We start from the raw sequence: 24,651 nt of genomic DNA, 5'->3' as shown, positions 1-24,651 counted from the left end.
TTACATTAACTATGTGGCATAAGTGACAAATTAACTTTTTTTTTATTCTGCGAGACATAGTCCTTTTATTTATTCTGTTGTTAGAACCACATGAATGCACATTTTTTGAAGGACGAATTTTAGTTTTTATTGAAAGTGACTTTTTAATCACTTTTTATTCCTTCTTTAGTGAGACGTGACGTAAAACAGTGATTACATTGTTTTTTGGGGTGTTTTTTATTTTGCTCACTGAATTTGATAAATAACATGCACATTTTATAGTTTGGGTCTTTTACAAAAAGACTTTGAGTCTTCTTTAGTGGCTTTGCTATTTAGTTCAGTGTAGGGACCCGTAAGCGTGGGGACCTTTGGCGCAGGTTACTGGCTCACGCATTTTGGCCAAAATATCAGCTAATACCTAACTAAATTTGTATTTTTTGCACTATATTTTTCGGGGTGCAGCAGAGCCCAGACACGTCTGGTCTCGTATGAGGGGTGTTCACACTGGGATGCATTGAGGGTATGCTGGCCAGCCCGCTTAATCGAATAGTAGGGGCTTAAATAATAGGCTGTGAACCAGACACTATGCAGTTCCGTTGTGTGAACAACACCCGATGCGGGCCTTTATTGTGCAATTGTGTACTGGGCAGTCACCCCCTCCAGGAATGGGTAGGTGGAGAGTGGTTGTTAATCTAGTATTTGGCACCTGTGTTGCTAACATCTTGCTTTATGGTCTGGCTGCACCCTGCAGTGCATTTGTTCCTAGATCTGGGCAGGTAAGTGTTGCTGCCTTTTTGTCTGCTGTTTAAAAAAAAGAAAAAAAATCTTTTACAAACACAAATAATTTATTTAGATTTTAGCAATTTTTTGAGATTATAAATATTGATGTAAAACACTGACCAAATACTGAACGTGTGAATGTGGCCTTAAAGTGAGAGTTGGGAATGCAAGCTGTCACACACATCCAACTTTCACTTTAGCCCCTGATATTCAAAGCACCATTCCAGTGGGCTTTTTTTATCACACCTCTTGAGTGTTGCTGAAAATCCAAGTCTCCTGCCCCCTGTCTGGTACTCACCTTCCGGCGTTTACATCTGTTTTTGCCACCGCTCTGGTCCATCTCCTGCAGCTTGTGACCTGTCAGCTGCTCCAGTGTTTGAAGGTGGGACAAAGGTCACTAATCAATGTAAGTCTATGAGAGCCTCGATCTGGCCTCATTCTGGCTCTCATATACTTGCACTGAGAGCTTATGACGTAGCTTCTAAGTTTCGGCTAGTCAGAAGATGCACTCACAAGACGGTGCCGGGGGATCGGAGCGGCGCCGCACTGAAAACCAGTGAAGACGCCGGAGGGTGAGTATATGACCGGACGCAGGTGACTTACATTTAAAGCACGACTCCAACGATGGGGGCAGGCTTTGCAGCGTTGAGAATATCTCCTCCATGTGCTCACCCACCTATCCACTCTCTCTTTCCCCATGTGCTGACTTCTCCCATCTGTGCTCTCTTCTTTGACCTGTCTACCACATGTGGTATCCCCTTGTCTGCTGTCTCTCTCCTTCCTGTGCTGTGTTCTCCCCTCATGTGCTGTCCGGTTTGTGCTGTCTTCCCCGTGTCTGACTGTGTACAGAACATACCTTAGCTCCTGGGCAGGGGAGGAAGAAAAAGACAATACCGACATTACAGCAGGAGATCGCAGAGGATACATTTTGTGAGGTAAAATATTGTTTAAAAACAGTCAGTGAAATATTTTACCTCACAAAATGAATCTTCTGTGATTCACTGCTGTAATGTCAGTATTGTCTTTTTCTTCCTCCCCTGCCCAAGAGATGTGGTATGCGCTGTACTCTGTCAGACAAAGACAATTTTTAAAATAAACCTTCATTCGTGGGAAAACCCCTTTAATGCCTGTAGACATGTTGTGCATCTGCCGCCGGTGATCATCTGAATGATTCACTGCGCCTGTGCGGAAATCGTGCAGGCGCAGTGCGACGGTGTTCCGCTGGTTGTATCGAGTGTGTGTGTGTGATGCGTACGGCGTATAGAGTGTGTGTGGCGTTCGGCGTATACAGTGTGTGTTGGGTGTTTTTAGCTGTGTGTTTTGGGTCAATATCCTGTTGCAAGACCCATGACCTGCAACTGACACCAAGCTTTCTGACACTGGGCAGCACATTTCTCTCTAGAATCCCTTGATGGTCTTGAGATTTCATTGTACCCTGCACAGATTTTAGACACCTTGTGCCACATGCAGCAAATCTGCCCCAGAACATAACATAGTCTCCTCTCCTCCATGTTTCACAGTAGGGACAGTTTTCTTTTATTGATATGCTTCATTTTTCCGTCTGTGATGTGCCTTGCCAAAAAGTTCCATTTTTGTCTCATCTGTCCATAGGAAATTCTCCCAAAAGCTTTGTGGCTTGTCAACATGTAGTTTGGCAAATTCCAATCTGGCTTTTTTATAATTTTTTTTTCAACAATGGTGTCCTCCTTGGTCGTCTCCCATGAAGTCCACTTTGGCTCATACAATGACGGAAGGTGTGATCTGACACTGACGTTCCTTGAGCTTGAAGTTCACTTTTAATCTGTTTAGAAGTTTTTCTGGGCTCTTTTGCTACCATTCGTATTATCCGTCTCTGATTTGTCATCAATTTTCCTCCTGCGGCCATGTCCAGGAAGGTTGGCTACAGTCCCATGGATCTTAAATTTCTGAATAATATCTGCAACTGTAGTCACAGGAACATCAAGCTGCTTGGAGATGGTCTTATAACTTTTACCATGTTTGTCTATAGTTTTCTTTCTAATTTTCTGAGACAATGCTTTCCTTCGTTTCCTCTGGTCCATGTTGAGTGTGATACACACCGTGTCACCAAACAGCACAATAAGTATCTATAGCCCTATATACAGGCCTACGCACTGATTCCAAGATTGTAGACACCTGTGATACTAATTAGTGGACACAACTTGATTTAACATGTCCCTTTTGTCACATTATTTTCAGGGGTAACATCATTTCTGTCCAGGTCTATTTAATGAGTTTTATTTTTTTTTTTTAAATTCCGTGGAAGCTTGATTGAAGAACAATTTCTGGCTTTCATTTGTTCATTTTCAGAGATTTTTTATTTACCGTATATACTCGTGTATAAGCATAGATTTTCAGCCCATTTTTTGGGGCTGAAAGTCCCCCTCTCGGCTTATACACGAGTCATATACCGGGGGTCGGCCGGGGAAGGGGGAGCGGGGGTGTCAGATCATACTCACCCTTCCCTGCAGCTCCTCTGCTTGTTCCATGTATGTCGGCGCTGCTCTCTTCCTGCTTCAGCTGTCAAATGGCACCCGCTCATTAAATATGCGCATATTTAATGAGCGGGTACCACGTGACCGCTGAACCAGGAAGAGAGCATCGCTGACAATATGGAACAAGCAGAGGAGCTGCAGAGACAAGCGCCAGGACCCGGTGAGTATGAAGGGGGGGTTGGGAGGCATAGTCACCTGTCCCTGCGCTCTGCTGTCTTGCGTCCTCTGCAGTGACATTCAGGTCAGAGAGCGCTATCGCTCTCTGCCTGCACAGTCACTGCAGAGCGCAACGCTGATGAGCAGGGGCAGCGACGGAGGTGAGTATACAGGTTTTTTGTTTTTTTTTGTAAGGGAGTCAGGGGCAGCAGCAGCATAACAGGGGCCACACACTGTGCAGCATAACAGGGGCCACTCACTGTGCAGCGTAACAGGGGCCACTCACTGTGCAGCATAACAGGGGCCACATACTGTTTAGATAACTGAGGCCACTCACTGTGCACCCTCGGCTTATACACGAGTCAATAAGTTTTCCCAGTTTTTTGTGGCAAAATTAGGGGGGTCGGCTTATACTCGGGTCAGCTTATACTCGAGTATATACGGTAGTATTAACTTTGTCAGATTCAAGTTATTTCTGTGACCATTGTGGGTATTTCTGTCATTAAACAAGGGGTACCAACAATTTTGTAGACAGATAGATAGATAGATAGATAGATAGATAGATAGATAGATAGATAGATTTTGGTGTCAGCATAATCGTACTGACCTGTAAATGGAAAAAAAAAATTCACGCTTGATTTTTTATTCCCGCTTTCGAGTGCAACACAAAATAAAGTGAACGATGTCATTCAATATATACATACATATACAGTATATACATTTTTTTTTTTAAATTTACTTGGTGAAAACAATTCTGAAGTTTGTAAAAAAAAGAAAAAAACAAACAAACACCTTTACATGTGTCTCCACATTCTGAGACCTGTAATGTTTCAATTTTTCAAGATATGGGGCAGTGTGAGTACTTATTTTTTGCGTCCTGGGCTGACGTTTTTACTGATGCCATTTTGAAATAGATGTGATGTTTTGATTGTCTCTTATTGCTTTTTTATTGCAGTTATTGTGGCAGGCCAAATAATGTAATTCTGGTGCTTTCATTTATTTTCTCATTACGCTGTTTTCTGAACGCTTTGATATACTTTTTTTAACTGTTTAATTTTTAATGGAGTATAAGGGGGGTGATTTGAACTTGAGCTTTTTTTAATTTTTCACATTTTGAAAAACTTTTTTCTAACTTTTTATTGTATTCAATACCCCTTGACTTGAAGTTGCGATTGTCTGATCACTTGTACTGTACATAGCAGTGCATCAGCATTGCTATGTATAGTGAAAATCATGGTCTCCTATGAATGCCAGCTAAACATTGGCTTCACAGAAGAATCATCATGACAAACACCGTTTAAAGGATATGGACACTTTTGCATTTTTGCAAATGTATTTCATTGCATCACATGAAAATTAAACTGAATTTTGGTAATAAATAATATGAGACAAGTTTAGAATACAGAAGATGAGAGTTTCAATAATCAGAATAAGCTGATTGACATGTTCCCAGTTAACTTATTTTGCAGCAAGCAATAGACAACGTGTGTACATAGCCTTACACCTCATTCACACATCAGTATTTTTGATCAGTATTTCATCAGCATATGTTTTCGAAAACCAGGAGTGTCAAACTCGTCATTACAATCAGCAGCAGATTTTTATGGTGAAATACCTGATCACCTGCAAAATCAAGTGATTGTCTAAAGATATGACCAGATGGTGGTGTTGGGGTGCAATACCAAAATTGCCGAGGCTGTGCCAACCTGTGCAGTTGTGCAACAAAATCATGCAGCAATTGACCATTGTGGAGGCTGGAGTTTCGGCTGCATGGAGGTAGCTGCACTGTCACTGTCTGACTATACCCTAACAAGCAATAAAAAAAACAGAATGGCGACACAATTGTCTCTATATTTGGCCTTGCCGATTCCTCTGGCAGTGGCTTATCTAAGCACATAACAAAAGGATTGGCTGTTGACATTAAACAGGCTGGATCCTGCTCTCTTCAAACATCATCTATCGGAGGAAATTCGGGAGGCTCCCATACATACAATGAGGAAAAAAGTATTTAGTCAGCTACCAATTGTGCAAGTTCTCCCACTTAAAAAGATGAGAGGCCTGTAATTGACATCATAGGTAGACCACAACTATGAGAGTCAAAATGAGAAAACAAATCCAGAAAATCACCTTGTCTGATTTGACAAGATTATAGTGGAAAATAAATATTTGATCATTAACAAAAGTTCATCTCAATATTTTGTTATACATACTTTGCTGGCAATAACAGAGATCAAACGTTTTCTGTAAGGCTAGTTTCACACTAGCGTTTCACTGACCTGCGTCGGTCTGCGCACGGCCGCCGCTAAGCTCCGTCCCCTGCCGAGCCTCCTCCTGTTAGCTCCGCTTATGGGCGCATGACGCTGCATGCGACCTGCGTGCCCTATCTTTAGCATTGGGTAAGCAGGCCGTGCGCAGGTATGCGTTTGCCAGTGCATGCGTCCTTTTGACGGTGAGCCGAGCGCACCAAAATGCAACACGATGCGTTTGGCGAAGGTCGGTGCACCGTCCAGCCAAGACTTTGGGACCACCAGAAGTCTTCCTAGACCTGGCCGTCCAGCCAAACTGAGCAATCGTGGGAGAAGAGCCTTGGTGAGTGAGGTAAAGAAGAACCCCAAGTTCACTGTGGATGAGCTCCACAGATGCAGTAGGGAGATGGGAGAAAGTTCCAACAAAGTCAACTATCACTGCAGCCCTCCACCAGTCGGGCCTTTATGGCAGAGTGGCCCAACGGAAGCTTCTCCTCAGTGCAAGATATATGAAAGCCCGCACAGAGTTTGCTAAAAACGCAAGAAGGACTCCCAAACTATGAGAAATAAGATTCTCTGGTCTGATGAGACAAAGATAGAACTTTTTGGTGATAATTCTAAGCGGTATGTGTGGAGAAAACCAGGCACTGCTCATCACCTGCCCAATACAATCCCAACAGTCAAACATAGTGGTGGTAGCATGATGCTATGAGGGTATTTTTGAGCTGCAGAGTTCAGGACGACTGGTTGCAATTGAAGGAAACATGAATGCGACCAAGTACAGAGATATCCTGGATGAAAACCTCTTCCAGAGTGCTCTGGACCTCAGACTTGGCCAAAAGTTCACCTTCCAACAAGACAATGACCCTAAGCACACAGCTAAAAAAAACAAAGGAGTGGCTTCAGAACAACTCTGTGACCATTCTTGACTGGCCCAGCCAGAGCCCTGACCTAAACCCAATTGAGCATCTCTGGAGAGACCTGAAAATTACTGACCACCAACATTCAAATCCAGGTGTGAAAAACCTGTTGCATCATTCCCAAGAAGACTCATGGCTGTACTAGCTCAAAAGGGTGCTTCTACTCAATACTGATCAAAGTGTCTGACTACGTATGACCATGTGATATTTCACTTTGGTTTTTTTTTAATAAATTTGCCAAAATTTCTACATTTCATTTTTCAAGATGGGGTGCAGAGTGCACATTAATGAGAACAAAATTAACATTTTTGAATTTATCAAATGGCTGCAATAAAACAGAGTGAAAAATTTAAAGGAGTCTGAATACCTTCTGTACCCACTGTATATATATATATATATATATATATATATATATATATTTAGAAAAATAGGCTATGCATATATGTTTCATACTTAGTCTATAAAATCTTCATTCGCTACCCAGTGCATTTCCTTGAGGTATTCTTGGTTTTTATATTTGTGTATATATGTAATTTTTCTATTTTAGAAAAAAACTAATAAAAAGTGATTTTATTTAAAACTGTGGCTTAGCATTTACACCAAATGTTCCATCTCTTTAACCTTGGTCAAAGAGTTAGTTGTTTTATAATAGCACAGACAGACAAAGCAATTCAATCTCAAACTTTCTTATTTTTTAAGCTGAGTAAATAAAGCAATTAAATAACATGGGAATACTCCTTTGAGCTACGGACAGACACCCCTGCAGGAGGCTCATCTTCCTTGGGGTTCGCTCACACTGCCGTATGTTCTCTCATGAGAGGGAATCGGAACGATTATGCTAATGAGACACGGCTCGATCTGTGTCAGTTTGATCTGAGTGTCATCTGAGTGTGTACTGATTCTCTTCTGCGAACACAGGTGCCATGAGGATGGAGAACTAACTTCTCCATCTTCTCCATTGTTTCTGTGAACTTACGTCGGACTAAACTTGAATGACATCCGAGCGCAGTCTGATGTTTCACACACACCCATAGACTTGTATGGTTGCGTGCGATCCGAACAGCGGAGCCACTTGCTGCTTGTTTTCTCATGCTGAATCGACGTGAGAAAATAATTGCACATCTGCACTGCCACATAGAATAACACTGGGCAGAGTGCTATCCGACAACACATCGGATAGCACTCGACCATATTATACGCTAGTGTGAGTGTAGGCCAATTCTCAAGCTGTTTCTTGAGCAGGTCAGAATCATGCAGTGTTCTGACAGTTTCCTTTCTTTCTGTTTTTTGGCAGAGCAAGTGCTTGAGTGACAGCGCTAATGAGCAGCACAGTTGTAGTATTAACAGAATTATAAAGCTCAGCTCAAGTACTGCTGTAACACATTCAACCCACAGTGCTTTGTTCTGTAGCCTCTACTAATATCAATATATTTACACATAGAGATATCAAGACATTTGAACAGCTCATAGAGCAGAGACCTGTGATTAGGAGACCAGCTCTGAAAGCTGTGGGATAAGAGATTTTGCAGAAGTTTATAATAGCAGCATGTCAGAAAAGGTTAACAGATAACTACAGTATTGAAATCAATGGGCTGGAAAGAGGTGGCTGGAATATTAGGAGTTAACCCCTATCCTGGAATATAACTACTGTTCACATTCAGTCTGGGCAGGCTGTAATGGCCAAGCTCCATGGCAACCAGCTGTACGCTATGAAAAATAATAGCTTTCAATAAAGAATGACAGCAAGTAGAAAAAGCAAGTCAACTGCATACTTGCTTATGTCCATGCTGTCTAACTAAAGAATTTTAATAATTTGAGAATATCCTTATAAGAACCAAAAGATCAGGCACATTGAAATTCAATATGCCTCTCCCTTCAATACCCTGACACCAAGGCAGAATAACGGTAAGAATACCAAGCTAAAATTGAGAAGAGCAAAATATCACCCCATGAACACACTTAACCCCTGCTTAAGCAATTCAGATTATAGGTAAGGACACAATGTCTGTAATACATCTTTAGGTGCCCATAGGTCATAGAGAGCTGTCAGCCAAGTGTTCATTCAGAAGACAGCGCTCTCTCTTCTGTCTTCCTTCTGTCTAAATGTTCGGCTACACCGAATATTCATTTGTTTTCAATAGCTAGAGGAAAGAGCATGACAATGCTCGAATTGAAACTGTCTGGTCTTCCTCTCTCCCAACATTATCTTGCCCCCATATACATTAGATGGTCAGCTGAATCTGTGGATTACAATTTTATTTAAAATGTTTGGGGGCCTTTAATATCCAAATATATCCAAAGTAGTTATTTTACTTTGATGCACCCCTCTCTTGTTTCTTTAGAACTAAAAAGGCATCAGTAATAACTACAAACCTAAAAATGACTATTTAGGTCATCGCCACTCGGGTCATTTGTGATTCCAGGAGAACGTCTTTTTTGTTCCTCCTTACAGCTCTGACGCTGGGGTTGTGCACAGCCAGTGTCTGTTGTTACGAGCTCATCTGCTGCCTGCAGTGCAGCTTACATGAACATCAGAGAGGTGCAGTCACTGGGTTTTATAAGTGGTATTCCCGGCGGGGCATTCACACACTGTTGACAGCTGCATCACTCGTGTGAACAAGCACGAAGGCTGTCACAAAACAAAATTTCTTTCAATTCTTTCAATAGTAACAGCAATTCTTTAATAACATTGGAGCAGAGGCCTAAACCCAGAGGACAAGAAAAGATTTATGTGGCATTTACAATACTTCCATCTTCCGTCACTTTAACAAGGCCGTTAACTGTCCTAGAAGAGCAAACAAAAAACCGAACGCTAAAAGGCTTCAAGGAGCTGCTCACAAAATTGGATCGGTTAACAATGGCTAGCAATAATATTGAAGAACACATAATGAACATCAGTTAATCATTGTTTCTTGCTACATGGGCTCACTCCAGCTTTTTGATTGCTATGACTTTGCAGTTCTGTGACGGATCTGCCAAGTCAGCGTATAGCATAGTAAATGCAAAACACTGGTCCTTTGTCAAATAGCAAAATTCTGCCACCAAAGCAAAAGATGCAGCTTCGTAATACAGACAAGTCAGTTCTCGCATAACAAAAACACTGCAGCAAAAAATATGTACATGTAATTTTAACAGCACTAAATTGATATATAAATGCATAATAAATTTCTGTGAAATATCGCAAAAACTAACAATTACAAAACTGTCAGGATTAGGCTACACAGAACCACATTAGTGATACAGTATGTTCCCACCAGACAGGGAAATCTGCAGCAAAGAAAAATCATCTCTGTAATCGTCCCATGGGAAAGTACCATAAAATTAAATCTGCAGCAAAAACTCTTCTCGGTAAAAGTCCCATGGGAACATACCCTCAAATTAAAATTAGTTGCCATGGTTTTGAAATAATTCACAACAAAAACTAAGATGCAGAAAGAAATGTAATATGTGTTCACAGAGACCTATAGAAGATGGAAAAAATCCATGAGGGTAGAGCAGATGGGGCTCTTTAACTACAAATATTTCTAACATGGTCAAAAGTGTTGGCCCTTTTGACATTGTTCCCGAAAATGAAGTACCGTATTTTTCGGATTATAAGGCTGTGTACCCACGTAAGTGTTTTTTTTCACTATTTTAAGCGTTTTTACGGGCAAAAACGCTTAAAGAAGCATCCCATTAATTTTAATGAATTCCACACTTTTTGTGCACATTGATGCGTTTTTTTTCCTGAGAAAAAAACGCAATGCGGTAAAAAATGCAGCATGCTCATTAATTTCGTGGAAAAATCTGCATTTCTAATTATATTCTATGAGCAGGAGGATGCTCCTATAAAAAAACGTGCAAAAAAAGCGTGTTTTTCCTGGGAAGGAGTCCGTTTTTTCTGCATACGTGGGTACATAGCCTAAGCGCACTTTTGTTCCTCAAAATTTTGGAGGAAAGTGGGGGGTGCGTGTTATAATCCGAATGTGTGCTGTAGAGGAGGGGTGGCGGCTCTGGAGTAGTGTCAGGGGGCTGGGGTGGGCTGGCTGCTCCCACTCATTAGGCTCATGTAATATTATTCACTGCACTCGCTGTCCATCACCTTGGTGCTGAAACCGCACCGAGTTGGTGGACAGGAGAGCAGTGCATATTGCATGTGCCTGCACTCTCCTCCCACTGCCCCATCACTATAGTCACTTCTGATGATGGCTCCATGCTCCCAGCTCTCCCCTGGCTCTTCCTGTGACTGTGCAAATAGGACCTGCGGTCACGTGACTCAGTGTGCAGCACTGCGGTCATGTGATGGAAGGTCCTGCAGCTACAATCAAATGCCTGTATGAGCAGCTCCTGGATGTCAGCACAGACACAGGAAGAGCCATGGGGGAGCAGGGAGCACGGAGCCATCATCGGAAGGTGAGTTAACTGTTTATTATTTTATCATGTGCATGCCAGCAGCACAGGGGGGCATATCCAGGATGGGATGGGGGGGCCATGTGCATGCCAGCAGCACAGGGGGGCATATCAAGGATGGGATGGGGAGGCCATGTGCGTGCCAGCAGCACAGGGGGCATATCCAGGATGGGGTGGGTGAGCCATGTGCATGCCAGCAGCACAGTGGGGCAATGTGCCTGCAGCACAGGGGGGCAATGTGCCAGTGTAGCAGCACAAGGGGCAATGTGCCAGCAGCACAAAGAGGCCATGTGACAGCACAAGGGGGCCATATGCCAGGATGGAGGTTTAATAGATACAAGATGAAGGACATATATATGATTTGTAAGACGGACACTGGCATTATAAGACAGACCCCCATTTAACATAAAAAAAATTTTTGCTTTTCTTCAACAAATTTGGGGGTGCGTCTTATAATCAGGTGCGTCTTATAAAGCAAAAAATACGGTATTTCTCCCAGAAAATTATTGCAACTACACATGATTTTTTATAAACATCTTGATTTCCTTTGTATTTGAAATTAAAAAAAACAGAAAAAAGGCAAATTGGACAGTATTTCATGCAACAAAAAATGGGCCAAACAAAATTGTTGGTAAACAACTTTGTTTCAATCATGTGATGCTCGGTCAAACTCACCTGTGGCAAGTAAGACATGGGCAATATGAAAAACACACTTGAGACCAGAAAAAAAGGGGAGAAGTTGACTCAATCTTTGCATTGTGTGTCTGTGTATTCCTCACTAAGCATAGAGAACAGTAAGAGGAGAAGAGAACTGTCTGAGGACTTGAGAACCAAAATGGTTTTGTCCATGATACCCAACATAAATGAAGTTTATAACCCATAACAGAGTAGCTAATCTCCCTGGACATGGACAGCAAAGAAAATTGATGAAATGTTGAAACGCGGGATAGTTAAGATGTCAGCTAAATAGTCCCTGTCACACCCACAGGGTGTGATGATGTATAGTGAACTCACTAGACCACTGATGGTGCAATGGTAGCTGTATACCCGATAGTCAAGAGACAAGAGAATGAGCTTTATAAAACCAAAGATATTTATTAAAGTTTAACAAAAGGGAAAAAGTGCCTGAGAGGAGAACCCTCTGGATGATGACCATGTACCACGTAGTGGAGCACCGGGAAAAGGTATACCATGTGAGACAAGTGACCGGCGTTGTTGTGAATGGCCGGTATGTGTCACAGAGGCGGATGTTCTCTGCACTACAAGCCTGGAATGTTGCTCTGGGAAGTGTAGTTCCATGAGCTTTGTTTAGCTTATAAGGGGCTGGGCCTGGGCTTGCAGGTTGGCCGGAGAACTGGGCGGGTCTGGCCAACCACCTACCTCCCATAAAGGGGTGGGTCTCATAGGATATGAGATTGCTGTTTGGTCACATGGCTTCTGTGTTGGAAGGTCCTGCAAAAGGACAGGTTTTCCTGAATAGCACATGGTGAGGCCATGTACTTGCAGAGCCTGTGATGGCTAATTGCAATGGGGAAGCTACCGATCTTCTGAGGGTCTGGAACTGTTGTTTTTTTTTTTTTATTTCCAAAAAATGGATTTATTTGGGGGAATATTTTTTTTTTTTTCTAATTTATTTGGCGATTTTTTTTAATTTATTTTAACACTTTTTTTATTTTTTTTTTAACTTTATTAAATAGTCCCAGGTGGGACATCACTGTCCTGTGACAGATCGCTGATCTGTCACATCACAGATCACTGTGACAGATCAGTGATCTGTCACAGGCAGTGCAGAAGGCTTCCTCATGCCTGCGCTTTGCAGGCACTGAGGAAGCCAGCTTCCTGCAGGCCCCCGAAGGCCCCCGTCGACATCTTGGATTCGGGGGCCTGCAGGAAAGGAGCCCCCCGCAGCAGCGCTGCACATAGCGCTGCCGTGGGGGGCTCAGGGAAGCACGGAGGGAGCCCCCTCCCTGCCGATGCTTCCCTTTAACCCCCGGTACACCGCGATCATGTTTGATCGCGGTGTGCAAGGGGTTAACGTGTCCGCCCCTGACACATTGTGCCGGGTGTCAGCTGTGATAATCAGCTGACACCCAGCCGCGATCAGCGGCGCTCACCACGTGGGCGCCGCTGATCGCGGTAGACATACTATCCCGTCCATGGGCATAGGGGCCCGGGTCCCATGGACGGGATAGTACGTCGGATGTCAGAAAGGGGTTAAGGACCACATCACATTTGAAGTCACTTTGAGGGGTCTATATGATAGAAAATACAAAGTGACACCATTCTAAAAACTGCACCCCGAAGGTGCTCAAAATCACATTCAACAAGTTTATTAACCATTCAGGTGCTTCACAGGAATTTTTGGAATGTTTTTAAAAAAAAAATGAACATTTAACTTTTTTTCACAAAAAATTTACTTTTGATCCAATTTGTTTTATTTTACCAAATTGAACCCCAAACGTTATTGTACAATTTGTCCTCAGTACGCCGATACCCCATATATGCAGGTAAACCACTGTTTGGGCGCATGGCAGAGCTTGGAAGGGATGGAGCGCCGTTTAACTTTTCAATGCAAAATGGGCTGGAATTGAGATCAGACGCCATGTCGCATTTGGAGAGCCCCTGATGTGCCTAAACAGTAGAAACCCCCCAATTCTAGCTCCAACCCTAACCCCAACACACCCCTAACCCTAATCCCAACCCTAACCATAACCTAACCACAAACCTAACCCTAATTTTAGCCTCAACCCTAACCCTAACGTTAGCCACAACACCAACCCTAACTTTAGCGCCAACCCTAACCCTAATGAGAAAATGGAAATAAATACATTATTTTAATTTTATTATATCTCCCTAACTAAGGGGGTGGTAAAGGAGGGTTTGATTTACTTTTTATAGAGGGTTTTTATGTTTGGGAGCTGTCACACACTAAAAGACACTTTTTATTGCAAAAAAAAGTTTTTGCATCACCAAATTTTGAGAGCTATAATTTTTCCATATTTTAGCCCACAGAGTCATGTGAGGTCTTGTTTTTTGCGGGACAAGTTGACTTTTTATTGGTATCATATTAGGGCACATTTTTGATTGCTTTTTATTCCGATTTTTGGGAGGCAGTTATACCGTTCTGCGTGTGGTAAAATTGATAAAGTAGTTTTATTCTTTGGGTTAGTACGATTACAGCGATACCTCATTTATATCATTTTTTTATATTTTTAAGCTTTTGTACAGTAAAAACTATTTTATATAAAAAATAATTATTTTTGCATCGCTTTATTCTGAGAGCTATAACTTTTTTTATTTTTCCGGTGATGGAGCTATATGGCAGCTTGATTTTTGTGGGACAAGATGACGTTTTCAGCAGTACCACATTTATTTATATCTGTCTTTTTCATCACGTGTTATTCCACTTTTTGCTCGGCGGTATGATGATAAAGTATTGTTTTTTTGCCTTGATTTTTTTTTTTCCTTTTTAATGGTGTTCACTAAAGGGGTTAACTAGTGGGACAGTTTTATAGGTTATGTCATTAAGGATGTAGCGATACTAAATATGTTTAGTTTTTTTATTTAAATATATATTGCTGGATAAATTTTGATTTTTTTATTATTATTTTTTAATTTAAAAAATGGTTTTATTGAAATTTATGATGTTAAAGAACAAAATTCTTAGAAACATATTCCCTCAGGGGAATTTTTAACTTATCATGACTTACATATAACCTACAGGGGTAGAGACAAGACAACTACAACAAGAGGGTAAAACAGTAGGGAAGGGGAACATTAAATCCACAGTGTACATTAAAGTAACTTTAGTACTTTTTCAATAGCCTATTTGTAAAGGGCGTTTCATTCCAACCTCGTCTGCACCACGAGTCCAGGACAAACATATAATGTCTAGATTATTATTTTTTAAAATATTTTTACAATTATTTAAAAAAAAATGTTTTATTTAATACTTACTTTTACACCTTGTCCCACTATGGGACACTCATTTTGTGCAGCCTGATCGCTTCTATAGCATGCAGAGCTGCATGTTATAGAAGCTGTCAGAGCCGTAGCATCTTTGCACTGATCTGTGAGACTTCCTGACATGCACTGTGCATGACAGGAAGTCTCTCAGGCCTGGAGACCCGGATGTCATCATGACAACATCGGGTCTCCATGGCAGTGTTTAGGACCCTTCGATCCAAAGGCAGAGAGACTGTCACAGCTGACAGCCCCTCTGCCTGCTCCTGGAACGCTGCGATCATGTTTGATCACAGTGTTCCAGGGGTAAAGTGAGCGTGGCTGATCGGTTATGATGTACTATCCCGTCCATGGGCATTAAAGGCCCAGGGCACATGGACGGGATAGTACGTCAGATGTCTGAAAGGGGTTAATAAAATAGTGGTGCTTCTTATAATCCGTGCGTCTTCTTGCTTAACAGGGGGTGGTGGCTGCGGTGGAGCGGGGTCCCAGGGTTGCTGCTGGCGGAGGCAGGAGATGGGCGATGCTGTGGTTCCCGAGCTGGGAGAAACGGGTGTTCATAGGTGCAACGCTGCTGGTGTTCAGTAGGGGGGCTCCGCCCACATGGTTTATATTGTGGTGGACTTCAGGAAAAAGGCTGCCAGGGGCAGCGCATGCGCAGATGGAGATCGTATGCGCCGCCCCAGGCAATCATTTTCCTGGAGTTCACCACAATGTAAACCATGGAAGTGTAGAGGCTCCTGGCTTTCACAAAAGGTCGGCAGAGCCCCCACACCACCAAACACCCACAGTGTCGCAACTCTGAACACACCCTCCTCCTAGACTGAGGCCCGCAGAATCGCCCCTCTCTTGCCTCCGCCACTAGCAACCCTAGGTCCCCGCTCCACCGCAGCAGGTAAGATATTGTCAAGTTATAATTACACACCTCTATTTTCCATACAAATTTTGGGAAAAAAAGTGAGTCTTATAATCCGAAAAATACGCTTCATTCTCTACAACAATTTCAAGGGTGCCAACACTTTTGGCCGTGACTGTATGTGAAAAATGGACATTTGACTGAGGCGTTAGTTCGCATTTTCAATGTCTACATGGGATGCTGGAACAAGGTAATACATGGGCCATACAAACAAAAATATCTTTCATGTTGAAATATTTTTTTATAAATTACCCTTTATTAGGTTCTTGATGCACCTTGGGTATGGCCAAGATGGCCAAGTGGTTCAGTGCACCTCCCCATGTATAGGTCTTCAAGCTCTCTCTGCCCTCGTCTTCCTTGAATGAAAGTGCTGTCTCCATTTAAATCTCACATATGCGCTGCTCATAAGAGTAATGCTGCAGAACTGTATCAGAATTAACCCCTTCACTTTCTTTAACGTACAAGTACGTCCCTGTGTGAGCCCACATCTTTAATCAGCTATTAAGTGCCTCTAACACCCAATTGGCGGAGCGGTGCATCAACCGCGGCAGTTAACCAGTTAAATCCCGCTGTCAGTCACGGAAGTGTCTCTCTGTCACATGATCGAGGGGCGCCGATGAATTGTCATGACAGCCGTAGGTCTGCTGATGGCCACCGTGCCTGTCATTATGAGCCTTCTGTAAAAATAAACATACCGTATTTGGTATTGCTGGGTTTAGAAATGTACGATCTATCAAAATATAAAATAGATTAATCTGATCAGAAAACAAAAAAACACCAGAATTACGGTTTTTAGCAACCACAACATTGCAATGAAGTGCAATAAGAGGCGATCAAAACATCAAATCTACCCCAAAATGGTATACCGTATTTTTCGGATTATAAGACGGACTTTTATGATCCCCAAAATTAGGGGGAAAATGGGGGTGTGTCTTATAAACCGAACACTGTTCTTACCGAGGGTTCAATGCTGCGGGCCCGGAGATGGGGATGTTGCGGTGGTGGTGCGGTGGTTGTACGGCGGCAAGCGGTGGTCCTGCAGTGGTGGTACAGCAGCAAATGGTAGCCCTGCGGCGGTGGCATATGGTGGCCGCCATTCTTCTTCTGGGATCCAGCGTCCGGCTTCTCAATCTGCGCAGGCGCAGATGGAGAAAAGCCGAGATCCCCATCCGCGCCTGCCTCTACGCGATGTCTCCAGGAAAATGTCACAGATGCGATGCAGGCACAGATGGAGATCTCGGCACCAAGATCTCAGGAGATGAGATCTCAGCGCCAAGATCTCCATCTGAGCATGCGCCGCCCCGGCAGCCATTTTCCTGAAGTCCATCGCATAGTAAACAGTGCGAAGGCTCTGGGCTTTCACAAAATGTCGACAGAGCACCCACAGCGCCACTCTTGCATCCCCCTGATGCAACCCTAGGACTCTGCTCTACTGCGGCCTGCACCACTGAACACCCACAGCACCACTCTTGCCTCCTCCAGGTGCGACCCTGGGACCCTCCTCCACAGCAGCCTGCACCACCCAACACCCCTTTCTCCCAGTTTGGGGTCCGCAGCATCGCCCCACTCCTGCCTCCGCCAGAAGCAACTTTGGGACCCCGCTTCACAGCAGCCACCGCTCCTGGTAAGCAATAAGATGCCTGGATTGAAGAAACACCATTTTATTAAAACAAAAAAAAGTTTTTTTTCCTATTTTTAGCCTCAAAATTTGGAGTGCGTCTTATAATCCAGTGCATCTTATAAACCGCAAAATATGATAATTAAAAACATCAGCTCAGGGCACAAAAAGTAAGCCCTTACCCAACCCAAGATACCTTAAAAAAAAAAATAAAAAGCTACAATTCTCTGAAAATGGTGTCAAAAACAAAAATTTTTTTTTTTTTACAAATTTCTGAATTTTTGTTCACCACCTAAATAAAAACAAAACTACACGTTAGGTATCGGCGTACACATACTGACCTGGGGAATTATAATGGCAGGTCAGTTTTGCCATATGGTGAATATGGTGAATAAAAAAATTGAGTTTGCAACTGCTATTTCCCCAGATATGGAATTTTTATTCCTGTTTTCCAGTACACTATGTGGTAAAACGACTGGTGTTTTGTTCAAAACTACAACTCGTCCCACAAAAAACAAGCTCTCGTATGGATGTATTAAAGGAAAAGTAAAAAAAAGTTATGGTTCTTAGAAGATGGGGAGCAAAAGACGAAAACAAAAAAAAAATGGAAAATCGCCGGGAAGTGAAGGGGTTAAGGCTGCTCTGCACAAGCACCCATAGTATTATGAAAGGCGCATGTATAATATTTTAATGAAGAAAGCCCATTTAGGTGTCATTTTCTCAAAGTAGTTGCCACAAAAAACTGTCAAAAATCACTGACAAAAAAATTGGGGGGTAATGTGACACTGATCAGAAATGTTGAAGCTCCACCCATCAAATTCTTCAACACTAAGGCTATGTTCCCATAATGAGCTTGTGGCACCATTTCTGCACCTGTTAGATAAATTAGGTTACTTGTGCTTTTTCATTGCATTTTTCTACTAGCGTTTTTATCACGTTTTTTACGCTGCGGTTTGTGTCTCTTCTTAATGTCTCCCGTTTTAAACAAATCTGCTTTATTTTTGATACTTTCTAGTATTTGGTTTTGACAAAACTTTATTAATATACTACATATCCAAGACTATTTGGGTTTGGGTGGGTTTGGTCTCTGAATTATGACCTTACATAGCATACCTCCATTATTGTAGATGCTGCATAATAAGGAACTATACTTATATACAATTACTTACACTCCTTAATATTGAACTTGCAACACCAAGAAGTAAAAGTTGTGAAATCATGGAAATCACAGGATGAATAGAAGTGTTAATGCTATGCAAATTATGAAAAAATGTCACCCCTTTCCGACGTTGGGTGTAATAGTACGCCCATGTTGGAATGCCTCCCTTTGATGTGGGTTCTGGCGCTGAGCCCACATCTTTCCCAGCACATTTCAGCTGTATTGAACAGCTGACATGTGCCTCTGACAGTCGCGGGTGGAATCACGATCCACCCGCGGCTGTTAACCCGTTAAATGCCGCTGTCAAACTCTTGACACTGGCATTTAACTCGAACTTCCGGAAAGCGTGCAGGAAATCCCGCCCATCGGTGACCCCGTCACGTGATCGCAGTTACCAATGGGTCTCCTGGTGGTCGCCGCTCATAGCAAGTGAGCAATTCTGCTACATACAGGCGATCTGATCATCGGCTGTATGAAGCAGAGTCGATCGGCATATGGCACCTTCTAGTCTCCTATGGAGACTATTGAAGCATGCCAAAAGTTAAAGTTTTAAAAAATATTAAAAAAAATAAAAAATATAAAAGTTCAAATCATCCCCCTTTCACCCCATTCAAAATGAAACAATAAAAAATATCAAACATACACATATTTGGTATTGACGCATTTAGAATCGCCCGATCAATATAAAAAAATAATTAATCCGATCACTAAATGGCGTAACAAAAAAAAAGTAAAAACGCCAGAATTAGTTTTTTTGGTAGCCGCAACACTGCATTAATATGCAATAACGGGCGATAAAAAGAAGGTATCTACACCAAAATGCTATCATTAAAACATCAGCTTGGCGCACAAAAAATAAGCCCTCATCCAATCCGAGATCACAAAATTTTGAGACGTTACAGGTATCATAAAATGGCAATATATCTTTTTTATTTTGGAACTTTGGAATTTTTTTCACCACTTCAATAAAAAAGAACATAGAGACATGTTTGGTGTCTATGAACTCGTAATTACCTGGATAATCATAATGGCAGGCCCGAAGCCTGCGCACTGCAGTACTCTGCTCTGTCCTCAACAGGGCGGAGCAGTGCGCCTGCACAGGAGCCGCGACGGGAAGCAAAGAAGAGGACGTCATCGCTAAAAGATGGGAGGAGCCGGACCAGACCACGACACCCTACGGACCCGGACCGCCCCTGGGTGAGTATAATCTAACTCATTTTGCTTCTCTTTTAGGTTACATCGGGGGCTTATCTACAGCATTCTGTAATGCTGTAGATAAGCCCCTGATGGCGGTGGCCGCAGCTTATAGTCGAAAAAATAGGTGACAGATTCCCTTTAATATTGAGCCATGTTTCCGAATGGACCAAAAATACGATCACTTGAATGTACCCCAACAGTGGCTTCACCCACTTCCAACATCTCCTATACTACCAACTAGTAATAGATCGTTCATCACTGGTGACGGGTGCACCCAAACAGTAAAGTTTGGGGTCCGAACCAAACACCTAGTGTTTTCACAGACCTCAAACATGGACTTCTCCAGGAAGTCCGTGTTACTGCTCGGGTTCGCCACCATGAACATAGGGTCTTTCCCATGCTGTCATCTATATGATAGAGTGAGAAACACTTGTGGCTCTGATCGGCAGAAAGATTATCACTGGTCAGAAAGCTGCAGCTCTTCCATTTTTGATAACCACCACTGGCAAAACTGACAGCTGTCAGCGTTATCATGGCTGGTTATCAAGAACAAGAGGGGTCCCCACACCATTTAAATATATAATTAAAAAATTGTGTGGGTTCCCCCCCTTTTTCACAACCAGGCCAGCTAAAGAAGACAGCTGTGGGTTGGTATTCTCAGGCTGGTAAGGGGCCATGGATATTGCTCCTACCCCTCCAAGCCTAAAAATAGCATCCCGCAGCCAAGCTAGAAAAGACACATCTATTAGATGTGCCAATTCTGGCACTTTTCCTCGCTCTTCCCACTTGCCCTGGTGCGAAGTGGGGTAATATTTGTGGGGTTGATGTCAGTTGTTTTAGGACCGCTGACATCAAGCCCACAGCTTAGTAATGGAGAGTACCTAAATGTGTAGTGAGCACCTTGAACCCACAGGTGCTTCACAGAATTTTACCTTGATCTGTGAAAATGAAAAATAATTATGTTTCCTACAAAAATATTGATTTAGCCCCAATTGTTTCAATTTTTCACAAGGATAGCAGGAAGTAATGGACCCAAAATTTGTTATGCAATTTCTCCTGAGTACACCAATACCCCATACAGTATGTGGTTAAAACTACTTTTGAGGCGCAGTGCAAAGCTCAAAAGGGAAGAAGCGTACTTATAAGGTGCATGTCGTGAAGGGGTTAAAGCACTCTCATACACATTGTTACCCAGAAAATTCTCCCATTTTCCGTTAAGTCTATGACATCACGTGATTAAAAAATGACTATCTGAATCCTTCTAAAATCTATGCAAAAACATGAAGTGAATTTTCCATCTATGAGCCACTGCAAAAGTCCATGGCAGATGGAGAAGGGAGCAGCTGGATCAGGAGATGAAGAGGGGAATGATAAATACAGGGACAAAAGACTCCCTGCTTTTACACAGAGCAAAGAAGAGAAGAATTAGCTGGAAAGGCAAAATGAGCAATTGTAAGGATTGGTGGGTAGCAGCAAACCATCAAACACCCACCAACCATCAAGTTGTAACATATGGATAGGTGCAATAGCGCGGGAGCGAACAGAAGAAGAGACTGATTGGCGTGCTGATCCTCTGGGCATGGTGGGCAGCTCATTGAGAATTAGTACAGGTTTTTAGATGCGACCACGCATGCACTGCCATTTTGTGTGAGACCTAATTTATTTTTCGGGGAAGACAAAATAAAGTACTGTGCAGATGCAATATACAAAATAGGAGGCGGGTCACTGACAGATCTGTGACCTGTCATTCAAACAGGAGGCAAACGGAGGAGACAGAGCAACAAGAAAAGAGACTGCCCATAGCACGCCCCAATGCACGGAGACATGATTACAACAAAACTTTAAACACTCATTACACAAGAATCACAAAACAGATTTCTTCAGGTATCATTTCAATCAATATTAGCCCCTTAATGACCGCCAATAAATAAGCATTGAAAAATGAAAAAAATGAAAATTTTCAATAAGACGACCTAATGTTATCAAATTCTGTGTAGTACTTGTGGGTTCAAAATGCTCACTATACCCCTGGATAAAATCCTTAAGAGGTGTGTTTTCTAAAATTGGTTAACTTTTGTTTTTTTTCCACTGTTTAGGCACATCAGGGGCTATCCAAAAGGGACATGACACATGCAGAACATTCCATCAAAATCTGCATTCTAAAACATCACTCCTTCCTTTCCGAGCCATGAGGTGTGCTCAAACAGTCATCTTCCTCCACATATGGGGTATCGGCATACTCAGGAGAAATTGCACAACAAATGTTGGAATCCGTTTTCTCCTGTTGCTCTTGTGGAAATAAAAAAGTTTGTGCTAAAAGTACATTTTTGTGAGTAAAATGTCATTTTTTTTATTTTCAGAGCTCCATGTTATAAACTTCTGTGAAGCACCTGGGGGTTCAAGGTGCTCACCACACATCTAGATACATTCCTTAGGCTGTGTGCCCACGATGTGATTTTTAAATGTTTTTGCCGCGATTTTTAGCGCGAAAACGTTTAAAAATCGTGTACAGAACGCCCCCCATGCATTCCTATGGCATTCCGCACATGCTGTGCTAATGCTGCGCTTTTTTCCGTGGCGGAATTGCATCGCGGAAAAAAATTGCAGCATGATCATTCTTTTGTGCGGAATCGCAAAGAATTGCCGCGATTCCGCACCCATAGGAATGCATGAGTACCGCTTACTTCCCGCATGTGGCTATGCCCACCATGCGGGAAGTTAAGCGTCTCATGTGCGGTTAGTACCCACATTGTGGAGGAGAGGAGACTGTCCTCCAGGCCCTGGGTACCATACCCCTGTAAAAAAAAGAATAAAAAATATTTACCTTCCGACGTCCCGCGCTGCATGCCCGGCCTAAGCGTTCCCAGTAATGCCTTGCGGCAAGGTCCTGTGATGACGTGGTCTCGCGAGATCGCTATAGTAACGCGAGACCAACGTCATCACAGGTCTCGCACGGCATCGCTGGGAACGCTGAGGCCCGGGATGGCAGCGCGGGACGTCGGAAGGTAAATATACCCCAATTTTTTACTTTTTTATCATTTTTAACATTTTATCTTTTACTATTGAGGCCACATAGGCGGCCTCAATAGTAAAAACCTGCTCACACTTGTCAAACACTATGTTTGACGAGTGTGACCAACCTGTCAATCACTTTCCAAGCGATGCTTCAAATCGCTTGGAAAGTGCTTGAGAAAATCGCGGCAAAATCATGAACAGAATCGTGGTAAAATCGCGGTGAAATCGCGCGGAAAAAAACGCGCGATTTCTGGGAAGGAGTCCGGTTTTCAGTGTGCACGCAACGTGGGCACATAGCCTTAAGGGTCTAGTTTATAAAAAGGGGTTACTTGTTGGGGTTTTCCACAGTTTAGACACATCAGGGGCTCTTCAAACGTGACATGGAATCCACTCTTGATTCTAGCCATTTTTGTGTTCAAAAAGTCAAACAGTGCTCCTTCCCTTCCGAGACCTACAGTGCACCCAAACAGTAGTATTCCTGCAAATATTGGGTATCGGCATACTCAGGATAAATTGTACAACAAATGTTAGGGTCCATTTTCTCCTGTTCCCCTTGTGAAAATAACAAATTTGAAGCTGAAGTAACATTTTTGTCAAAAAAAGCTACAGGTGCTTCTCACAAAATTAGAACATCATCAAAAAGTTAATTTATTTTAGTTCTTCAATACAAAACAAAAACTGAAACTCATATACTGTAATAGTAAGATATGGCTTCGCTGGAACATTCCAGAATCTCCCAGTGTTACACTACAGATGAGACACTGCTTGTCACTTAGCTGCAACCCCCTCCTTTTCCCTCACACACAAAACAGTCTAACCTGAATCCCCAGTGGGAGCTTTTTCCTGCCTCACGGCGGGGGGTCTCTTTGTCTCTGAACCATGTGCTCAGCTACTCCCATACAAAATAATGGAGATCTAATCATTCGGTCAGAGCGTTTATGATAAAAACATGAAAATTACATTTCTGCAAAATGCACGAAACCAGCGTTCTGGCCCATAATTTGCACGGTTCTAGCACCCCCAGAAACTGAGAACTGTATCTCTCCTAAACGGTGGGACATAATTACTGCATGTTTGGTCTTTAATTATTGTCTGCAATAGGCTAAAAAGAATGATACCATGTTCGTGTTTATACAAGGTACCCTCTGCGAGATATAGTCATTATAAGATTTGTAGTCAGAATTGTACTCCTAGAGCAGGGGGAACATCCCCAGACCGTCTCTTTCATGATGTCACAAACCAAAAGCTATAAGGCATTGCCCTCCAAAAATCAGTCATTCGAACTGCGGAGTCCGTTCTGAAAGGACCCCAGATGCAGGGCGATGTATGGCCCCGCCTCCTCCCCACATTGCTAGCCTAAAGACCATTACGCAACTGTAAGTGTTGATTTTCTATGTTAATCCCATTTATTTTATATTTGCATTGTACATACTGTACCTAATGTCTCAACTTTGTAACATCTTTTATCTGTGTAATCACTGCCCCCTCCTTTTGGGGAATACATTATAACTTTATTAGTCTGTCTTCATGCTCTAAGATGAATTTTACGTGCCTTTATGATAATTATGCTACTAATTTGGGGGTTTGCTACGGACCTTCCTAATAAACTCATTGATTAAGAGAATCATAGCTGGTGGCGGCGATGTGTGGTCTGGGTCCCAGTTACTGCTGACGGTGACAGAAAGGGATTTTATAAGCTAAATTGGGGTGGCTGCGGCCAGAGCGTTTTATAATTCCCTCACTGCAGCGTGTTGGGTGGCCAGACCTCATTCAGGCAGCCGACCGGCGACCAATTATCCC

The 24,651-nt window shown here is 42.7% G+C and overlaps 1 protein-coding gene across 3 annotated transcripts in view; it reads right to left on the bottom strand.

Annotated features, from left to right (window-relative positions):
* Nucleotides 1-24,651, bottom strand: part of ATG10 (autophagy related 10) — a 253,229-nt gene that overhangs the window by 207,022 nt on the left and 21,556 nt on the right. The window lies entirely within an intron of this gene.

The sequence above is a fragment of the Dendrobates tinctorius genome, unplaced genomic scaffold (genome assembly GCF_039654945.1).
Source record: "Dendrobates tinctorius isolate UK_male_01 unplaced genomic scaffold, ASM3965494v1 ptg000003l, whole genome shotgun sequence".
In the NCBI taxonomy this organism is placed as follows: domain Eukaryota; kingdom Metazoa; phylum Chordata; class Amphibia; order Anura; family Dendrobatidae; genus Dendrobates; species Dendrobates tinctorius.
Note: the sequence above shows the minus strand (reverse complement) of the source record. Positions and strands in the feature narration are given on the sequence as shown.